Genomic DNA, 11,091 nt, shown 5'->3' on the forward strand with positions numbered 1-11,091 from the left:
ATAAATATGTGGCTTTATGGGCCTTCAAACCTCTCTCTGGCTATTGAAAGGGTTACTTCAGGCAGTATTACAATCTCACCCTCCTGACAGACTGTAGCCTGTGCAGTTACTGTGCTGGGCAGGATCTCCAGTGCTTGCAAGTCCCATGATTTCTTTGGTGATTTTGAGGGTGGGGGAGGGACACAAATCATCTTAGCTAAGCTTCCTCTCTGTAAATGTCCATATAGTATATTGTGTTTTAACGAATGATTTACACTGACTGTTGCTGTAAAAGTGAATTTGGAAATAAAGTTATTACTCTGATTTAAAAAAAAAGAAAATCTTCAGTAATTCAAAAAATATCTACACCTATTTTTCAATTGTATTCTAAATGCATTTGTATGCCTAGCATTTTATGAGTGTTTTTCTGAATAAATCTTTAATTTTATCAAAACCACTATGTAATTCTCAATTTTATCATACATATGTTGTATGAAAATCTTCAGTTTTTTCAGAAAATATCTCTACTTCATTCTCATTAATATTCTAAATGCATTTGTATGCCTAGATTTGTATCAGAGTGTTTTTTCAAAAAAATTATTTTATAAATTAACCTATGCAATCCTCAATTTTGTGATACATATGTTGTATGAAAATCTTCAGTTTTAACAGAAAATGTTACCACTTCATTTATCAATTATATCCTAAATGTATTTGTAAGACTATTATTTTAGATGAGTTTTTAAAAAAAAATGTTCAACATCATCAACTATTATATATAAACCTCAATTTTCCCACACACAATAGATGAAAATCTTCATTATATTCAAAAATATCTATAATTATTTTTCAATTATATTCTAAATGCATTTGTATGCCTATCATTTTATATGAGTTTTTTAATTAAAAATGTTCAATATTATCAATTATCCTATGTAATCCCCAAGGTTAGGTTACATATGAATATGAAAATCCTTAGTTTTGTCAGAAAATATTTCCAATTCATTTTTCAAATATATTATAAATGTATTTATATGCCTATTATGTTTTCTGATTTTTTTCCAAAAAATCTTCAGTATTATCAGTTATCCTGTAAAACTGTCAAATTTATCATATATGTTTTATGAAAATCTTCAGTTTTTTTCAGAAAATGTCTCCAATTCTCTTTTAAATTTATATTCTAAATGAATTTATATTCATAGCATTTTATTTGAATGTTTTTCCAAAAAAATTTTATATTATCAATAATTGTATATATTACTCATTTTTAATAAATATATTATATGGAAATCTTCAATTTTAACAGAAAAATTTATACTTCATTTATCAATCATATCGTAAATCTACTTATATGCCTATAATATTATTTGAGTTTTTCCAAAAAATCTTCAATATTATGAACTGTCCAATATAATCAACAATTTTATCACACACAAGTTAGATGTAAATCTTCAGTATTATCTAACAATGTCGCTACTTACTATATCAATTATATTCTACATGCTTTCATATGACTTTCATTGTATCTGAGTTTCTTCCAAAAATTTTACATTATCCATTAGGTTTTGTAATCATCAATTTTATGAAACATGTTATATGAAAATCTTCAGTTTTATCAGAAAATGTTTCCACTTCATTTTTAATTATCTCCTAAATGTATTTATATGCCTATTATTTTATCTGATTTTTTTCCAAAAAATCTTTAATATTATCAATTATCCTATGTAATCTTCAATTTTCTCACACACAGGTTAGTTGAAAATCTTCAGTATATTAAAAAAATATCTACACTTATTTTTCAATTGTATTCTAAATGCATGTGTATGCTTAGAATTATATTGGAGAGTTTTTCTGAAGAAATCTTCCATTTTATAAAACCACTATGTAAATCTCAATTTTAATATACATATGTTTTATGAGAATCTTCAGTTTGTTCATAAAATATCTCCACTTCATTTTTCATTTATATTCTAAATGCATTTGTATGCCTAGATTTGTATCAGTGTTTTCCAAAAAAATTTATTTTATAAATTATCCTATGCAATCCTCAACTTTGTGATACATATGTTATATGTTATATTCTAAAAGCATTTTTATGCCTAGCATTGTATCTGAGAGTTTTTCCAAAAAATATTTATATTATCATTTATACTATGTAATCCTCAATTTTATGATACATTTGTCATATAAACCTCTTCAGTTTTATCAGAAAATGTTACAACTTATTTTTCAATTATATCCTAAAAGTATCTGTATGTCTATTCTTTTATCTGAGTTTTTTCCAAAAAAATTCAATACTGTCAATTATTCTAAGTAATCCTCAATTTTCACAAACATGTTAGAAGAAAAGCTTCATTATTTTCAAAAAATGTCTATACTTCTTTTTCAAGTTCTTTTCTAAATGCCTTTGTATGCCTAGAATTGTATCTGAGTGTTTTTATGAATCATTTCTTCATTTTTATCAAACACAATGTAATCTTCAATTTTATTATGCATATGTGTTATGAAAATCTTCATTTTGTTCAGAAAATATCTCCACCTCATTTTTTAATTTATATTCTAAATTCATTTGTATGCCTATATTTTATCAGTGTGTTTTTCCAAAATACATTTATTTTATAAATTATCCTATGTAATCCTCAATATTGTGATACATATGTCATATGAAAATCTTCATTTTTATCAGAAAATGTTACCAATTCATTTATCAATTATATCCTAAAAGTATTTGTATGCCTATTATTTTGTCTGAGTTTTTTTCAAAAAACCAAAAACTTCAATATTGTCAACTATTCTATTTAATCCTAAATTTCCACACACAGGATAGATGAAAATCTTCATTATATTCAAAAATATCTATACTTATTTTTCAATTAAATTCTAAATGCATTTGTATGCCTAGAATTGTCTCTGAGTGTTTTTCTGAATAAATCTTCAATTTTTTCAAAAACACTAAGTAATCCTAAATTATATCATCCATGTTGTCAAAAATATTCAATTTTTTCAGATAATATCTGCACTTCAATTTTCATTTATATTCTAAATGCATTTTATTCCTAGATTTGTGTCAGAGCATTTTTTTCAAAAAATTTGACTTTATAATTTATAAATTATCCTATTTATATCTAGTGTTTTATAAATAAATCTTCAATTTTATAAGTAACACTATGAAATTATAAATTTCATCAAACATACATTTTATTCAGTTTTATCAAAGTCTCCACTTCCTTTTTCCTTTATATTCTAAATGCTTTTGTATGCCTATAATTTTATCTGAGTTTTTTACTAAAATATTCAATACTATCGATTATCCTATGTAATCTTCAATGTTATGATACATATGAATATGAAATTCCTCAGTTTTATCAGAAAATGTTTACACTCCATTTTTCAATTATATCCTAAATGTAATTATATGCCTATTATATTTTCTAAATTTTTTGCAAAAATACTTCAATATAAGTTACCCTTTATAATCCTCATTTATATCATACATATCTATTATCAAAATCTTAAGTTTTTTCAGAAAATGTCTCCACTTCTGTTTTCATTTATATTCTTAATGCATTTGTATGCCTAGCATTATATCTGAGTGTTTCTCCAAATAATTTTTATATTATCAAAAGTCCTAAGTAATCCTCAATATTATCATACATAAGTTATATGAAAATCTTCAGTTTTTTATAAATGTTTCCACTTCATTTATCAATTATATCATAAAGGTATATATATGCCTATTATTTTATCACAATTTTTTCTAAAATATCTTAAATATTATGAACTGTCCTATATAATCCAGAATATTATCACACACAAGTTAGATGTAAATCTTCAGTATTATCAAAAAATATCACCACTTCTTTTTTCAATTGTATTCTAAATGCATTTGTTTGCCCAGATTTTTATCAGTGTAATTTTCCAAAATATTTATTTTATAAATTATCCTATGTAATCCTCAACTTTGTGATACATATGTTATATGAAAATCTTTAGCTTTATCTGAATATGTTTCCACTTCATTTTTAAGTTATAGTCTAAAAGTATTGATATGCCTATATATTTTATCTGATTTTTTTCCAAAAACTTCAATATTAACAATTATCCTATGTAATCCTCAATTTTCTCACACACAGATTAGATGAAAATCTTCAATATATTCAAAATATATCTACACTTATTTTTCAATTATATTCTAAATGCACTTTTATGCCTAGCATTGGATCTGAGTGTTTTTCAAAATAAATCTTTAATTTTATCAATAACAGTATGTGATCCTCAATTTTTCATACATGTTTTATAAAAATCTTCAGTTTTATAAGAAAATGTCTCCACTTCCTTTTTCCTTTATATTCTAAATGCATTTATATGCCTATCATTTTCTCTGAGTTTTTAATTTAAAATATTCAATATTAACAATTATCCTATGTAATTCTTAATCTTATGATATATATGTATATTAAAGTCGTCACTTTTATCAGAAAATGTTTCCACTTCATTTTTCAATTTTATCCTAAATGTTTATATATCCCCATTATATTATGCAATTTTTTTCAAAAAACTTTCAATATTATCAGTTATGCTGTATAATCCTCAATGTTATCATGCATATAATTTATGAAATTCTTAAGTTTTTTTAAGAAAATGTCTCCACTTCCATTTTCATTTATACTCTAAATGCATTAGCATTTTTTGCATTGTATCTGAGTGTTTTTCCAAAAGAATTTTATATTATCAATAATCCTACATAATCCTCAATTTTATGACACATAAGTTATAGGAAAATCTTGAGTTTTATTAGAAAATATTTCCACTTCATTTATCAATTATATCATAAATGTATTTATATGCCTATTATTTTATCTGAATTTTTTACAAAATATCTTCAATGTTATGAACTATCCTGTAATCCACAATTTTATCACATACAAGTTAGATTTTAATCTTCAATATTATCTAAAAATGTCACCACTTCCTTTTTAATTATATTCTACAAGCATTCGTATGTCTATCATTGCATCTGAGTTTCTTCCAAAAAATTTTATGTTATCTATGATCTTATGTATTCATCAATTTTATTAAACAGGTTAAATGAAAATTTTCAGTCTTTTCAGAAAATGTTTCCATTTCATTTTTATTGTCTCCTAAATGTATTTATATGCCTATTATTTTATCAGAGTTTCTTTCCAAAAAAATCTTCAATATTATCAATTACCCTATGTAGTCTTCATTTTTCTCACACTCAGGATATATGAAAATTTTTGGCATTATCACAAAATGTCTACAATTACTTTTTCAATTATATAGTAAAGGCATTTGTATGCATAGAATATTATCTGAGTGTTTTTCTGAATAATTTCTTCAACTTATATATCATAAAATTGAGGATTAAGTAGGATTAGTGATAATATAAAAATTATTTGGAAAAACACTCAGTAACAATGCTAGGCATACAAATGCATTAAGAATATAAATGAAAAGGATGTGGAGACATTTTCTGAAAAAATCTTAATATTTTCATAAAACATATGCATGATAAAATAGAGGATTATACATGATAACTGATAATATTGAAGATTTTTTGGGAAAAATACAGATAATATAATAGGCATATAATTACATTTAGGATATGCTTGAAAAATGAAGTAGAAACATTTTCTGATAAAACTGAAGATTTTCATATACCTAGGTATCATAACATTGAGGATTACAAAGGATACTTGATAATACAGAAAACTTTTAATAAAAATGCAGATAAAATGATAGGCATATGAATGCATTTAGAATATAAAAAAAGGAAGTGGACACATTGTCAAATAAAACTGAAGAATTTCATAAAACCCATGTTTGATGAAATTGAGGATTATATAATGTTACTGATAAAACTGATGATTTATTTATAAAAACACTAAGATAAAATAGGATAATTTATAATTTATAAATTAATTTATAAAATAATTTTTTGGAAAAACGCTCTGATACAAATGTAGGCATTCAAATGCATTTAGACTATAAGTGAAAAATGAAGTGGAGGTATTTTCAGAAGAAACTGAAGATTTTCATATAACATACGTATGATAAAATTGAGGATTACATAGTGTTTTTGATAATATTGAAGAAATGATTCAGAGAAACACTCAGTTACAATTCTAGGCATACAAATACATACAGAATACAAATGAAAATGAACTGTAGATAATTTTTGTATATACTGAATGTTTTCATCTAACCTGTATGTGAGAAAATTGAGTATTACATAGTTTAATTTATAATATTGAAATTGTTTTGGAAAAAAACTCAGATAAAATAATAGGCATATTAATAGTTTTAGAATATAATTTAAAAATGAAGTGGAAACATTTTCTAATAAAACTGAAGATTTTCATGTAATATATGTATCACAAATTTGAGAACTAAATAGGAAAATTTATAAAATAATTTTTTTTGAAAAATACTCTGATATAAATCTAGGCATAAAAATGCATTTAGAATATAAATGAAAAATGAAGTGGAGATATTTTCTGAAGAAACTGAAGATTTTCATACAACATATGTATGTTAAAATTGAGGATTATATAGTGTTTTTAATAAAATTGAAGATTTATTCAGAAAAACACTCAGATACAATTCTAGGCATATAAATGCATTTAGAATATAATTGAAAAAGAAGTGTAGACATTTTTGAATATACTGAAGTGTTTCAACTAACCTCAGTGTGAGAATATTGAGGATTAAATAGGATAATTGATAATATGGAATATTTTTGGAAAAAAATCAGATTAAATAATAGTCATATAAATACTTTGAGAATAAAATTCTAAAATGATGTGGAAACATTTTCTGATAAAACTGAAGGTTGTCATATCACATATGTATCACAATGTTGAGCCTTGCATAGGCTAATTTATAAAAATAATTTTATTGGAAAAACACTCTTATAAAAATCTAGGCATACAAATGGATTTAGAATATAAATGAAAAAATGAAGTGGAAATATTGTGGAAACATTTTCTGATAAAACTGAAGATTGTCATATCACATATGTATCACAATGTTGAGCCTTGCATAGGCTAATTTATAAAATAATTTTTTTTGGAAAAACACTCTTATAAAAATCTAGGCATACAAATGCATTTAGAATATAAATGAAAAAATGAAGTGGAAATATTTTCTGAAAAAACTGAAGATTTTCATAGAACATAAATTATGATAAAATTGAGGATTACATACTGTTTTTGATAAGGTTGAAGGAATGTTTCAAATAAACATTCAGATAAAATTCTAGGCATAAAATGCATTTAGCATAAAATTGAAAAAGAAGTGTAGATTTTTTGAATATAATGAAGCTTTTCCTCTAACATGTTTGTGAAAATTGAGGATTACATAGAATAATAGATAATATTGTAGTGTTTTTGGAAAAAACTCAGATAAAATAATAGGCAAACAAATACTTTTAAGATATAATTGAAAAATGACGTGGACACATGTTCTGATAAAACTGAAGATTTTTATATGACAAATTTTTATATGACAAATGTTTCATAAAATTGAGGATTACATTGGATAAGTGATAATATAAATATTTTTGGAAGAACACTCAGATAAAATGCTAGAAATAGAAATGCATTTAAAATATAATTGAAAAAGCATATGATATTTTGTGATAATAATTGAAGATTATATCATATATATTATATATATGATATATATATTATATAAGACATATAATAATGAAGATCTAGCATGAGTTTAAAATAATTGAAGACTACATAGGATAAAAGATACTATTGACAAATTTTTGGAAAAAACCTCAGATAAAATAATAGGCATATGAAAACATTTAGGCGATAATTAAAAATGAAGTGGAAACATTTTCTGATAAAACTTAAGGTTTTCTATATCATGTTTCATAAAATTGATGATTACATAAGATAATAGATAATATAAAATTTTTTGGAAGAAACTCAGTTACAATGATAGGCATACGAATGCATGTAGAATATAATTGCAAAAGGAAGTGGTGACATTTTTAGATAATACTGAAGATTTACATCTAACCTGTGTGTGATAAAATGGTAGATTATATAGAACAGTTCATCATATTGAAGATTTTTGGATAAAATTCATATAAAATTATAGGCATATAAATACATTTATGATATAATTGATTACTGAAGTGGAAACATTTCCTGATAAAACTGAAGATTTTCATATAACTTATATATCATAAAATTGACTATTACATAGGATTATTGATGATATAAAAATTATTTGGAAAAACACTCAGAAACAATGCTAGGCATACAAATGCATTAAGAATATCAATGAACATGGGAGGTTATTCCATTTTTTGAGGTCTTCTTAAATTTCCTTCTTCATAGTCTTAAACATCTTGTCATAGAGATCTTTCACATGTTTGGTAAGAGTCACCCCAAGGTACTTTATTCTGTTTGTGGCTATTTTGAAGGGGGTAAAATGGCCATTTTGCCAAAATCAATATACAGATTCAACGCAATTCCCATCAAAATCCCAACTCAGTCCTTCACAGTGTTAGAAAGAGCAATCCTCAAATTCATCTGGAATAACAAAAATCCCAGGATAACTAAAATATTCTCAACAATAAAAGAAATTCTGGGGGTATCAGTATCCCTGACCTCAAGCAATACTACAGAGCAATAGTATTAAAAACTGCATGGTATTGGTACAGTGACAGGCAGGCGGATCAATAGAACAGGATTGAAGATCCAGAAATGATCCCACACACCTATGGCCATTGTTCCTCAACAAAGTGGTGGAAAACATCCAATGGAAAAAAGATAACCTTTTCAACAAATGGTGCTGGTTCAATGGAGGTCAGCATGCAGAAGAATGGAAATTGATCCCTCCTTTTCTTCTTGTACTAAGATCAACTCCAAATGAATCATGGACCTCCACATAAAGCCAGATACTTTGAAGCTAATAGAAAAGAAACTGGGGAAGATCCTTGAGGACATCGGTACAGGGGGAAAGTTCCTGAACAGAACACCAATAGCTTATGCTCTAAGATCAAGAATTGACAAATGGGACCTCATAAAATTACAAAGCTTCTGTAAGGCAAAGGACACCATCAAAAGGGCAAACGGCAACCAACAAATTGGGAAAAGATCTTCACCAATCCTACATCAGATAGAGGGCTAATATCCAATATATATAAAGAACTCAAGAAGTTAGACTCCAGAAAACCAAATAACCCTATTAAAAAAAATGGAGTACAGAGTTAAGCTAAGGATTTTCACCTGAAGAACTTGGGATGGCGGAGAAGCATCTTAAAAAAATGCTTAACTTCATTAGTCATTAGGGAAATGCAAATCAAAACAACCCTGAGATTTTACCTTACACTAGTCAAAATGGCTAAGATTAAAAATTCAGGAGACAGCAGATGTTGGCGAGGATGTGGAAAAAGAGGAACACTCCTCCACTGCTGGTTGGGTTGCAAATTGGTACAACCACTCTAGAAATCAGTCTGGTGGTTCCTCCAAAAACTGGTCACCTCACTTCCAGAAGATTCTGCTATACCACTCCTGGGCATATACCCAGAAGATTCCCCAGCATGCAATAAAGATACATGTTCCACTATGTTCATAACAGCCCTATTTGTAATTGCCATAAGCTGGAAAGAACCCAGGTATCCCTCAACAGAAGAGTGAATGCAAAAAATGTGGTATATATACACAATGAAGTACTATTCAGCCATTAGAAACAATGAATTCATGAAATTCTTAGGCAAATGGATGGAGCTGGAGAACATCATACTAAATGAGGTAACCCAGAATCAAAAGATGAATCATGGTATGCTCTCACTAGTAAGTGGATATTAACCTAGAAAATTGGAATACCAAAAACATAATCCACACATTAAATGAGGTACAAGAAGAACGGAGGAGTGGCCCCTTGTTCTGGAGAGACTCAGTGAAGCAGTATAGGGCAAAACAAGAACAGGGAAGTGGGAAGGGTTGGGTAGGAAAACAGGGGGAGGTAAGAGGGCTGATGGGACTTTCAGGGAGTGGAGGTCTAGAAAAGGAGAAATCATTTGAAATGTAAATAAAAAATATATCAAAGAAAAAAAGAAAAAAAGAATATAAATGAAAACGGAATTGACATTTTCTGAAAAAAACTGGAGATTTTCATAAAACATTTATGATAAAATTGAGGATTATAGAGGATAACTGGTAATATTGAAGATTTTTTGGAAAAAAAATTCAGATAATATAATAGGCATATAATTACATTAGGGATATACTTGAAAAAGGGAAGTGGAAACATTTTTCTGATAAACTGAGGATTTTCATATACATATGTATCATAACATTGAGGATTACATAGGATAATTGTTAATATTTAATATTTTTATAAAAACACATAAAATGATAGGCATACAAATGCATTTATAATATAAAGAAAAAAGGAAGTCGAGACATGGTCTAATAAAACTGAAGATTTTCATAAAACATATATGATAAATTGAATATTACATAGTGTTACTGATAAAATCAAAGATTTTTTAATAAAAACACTCAGATATAAAATGGGATAATTTAAAATTTATAAACTAATTTATAAAATACATTTTTTGGAAAAATTCTCTGATTCAAACCTAGGCATAAAAATGCATTTATAATATAAATGAAAAATGAAGTGGAGGTATTATCTGAAGAAACTGAAGATTTTCATACAACATATGTATGATAAAATTGAGGATTGCATAGTGTTTTTGATAAAACTGAAGACATATTTCAGAAAAACACTCAGATACAATTCTAGGCATACAAATGCATATAATTGAAAAAGAAGTGTAGATATTTTTCAATATACTGAAGATTTTCATCTATCCTGTGTGTGAGAAAATTGAGAATTACATAGGATAATTGATAATATTGAAGATTTTTTGAAAAAACTCAGATAAAATAATAGGCATATAAATACTTTTAGAATATAATTTAAAAATGACTGTTCACAGAATGGGTCATCTTATCCACTTGATTATTGAACTCCTCCTCAGATGAAGTCACCTTTTGGTGAGCATTTACATGGGAAACAAATATCTTCACATCCTTTGCCCATTTGGAGAAATCTATC

The sequence above is a fragment of the Apodemus sylvaticus genome, chromosome 13, assembly GCF_947179515.1.
Source record: "Apodemus sylvaticus chromosome 13, mApoSyl1.1, whole genome shotgun sequence".
NCBI lineage: Eukaryota > Metazoa > Chordata > Mammalia > Rodentia > Muridae > Apodemus > Apodemus sylvaticus.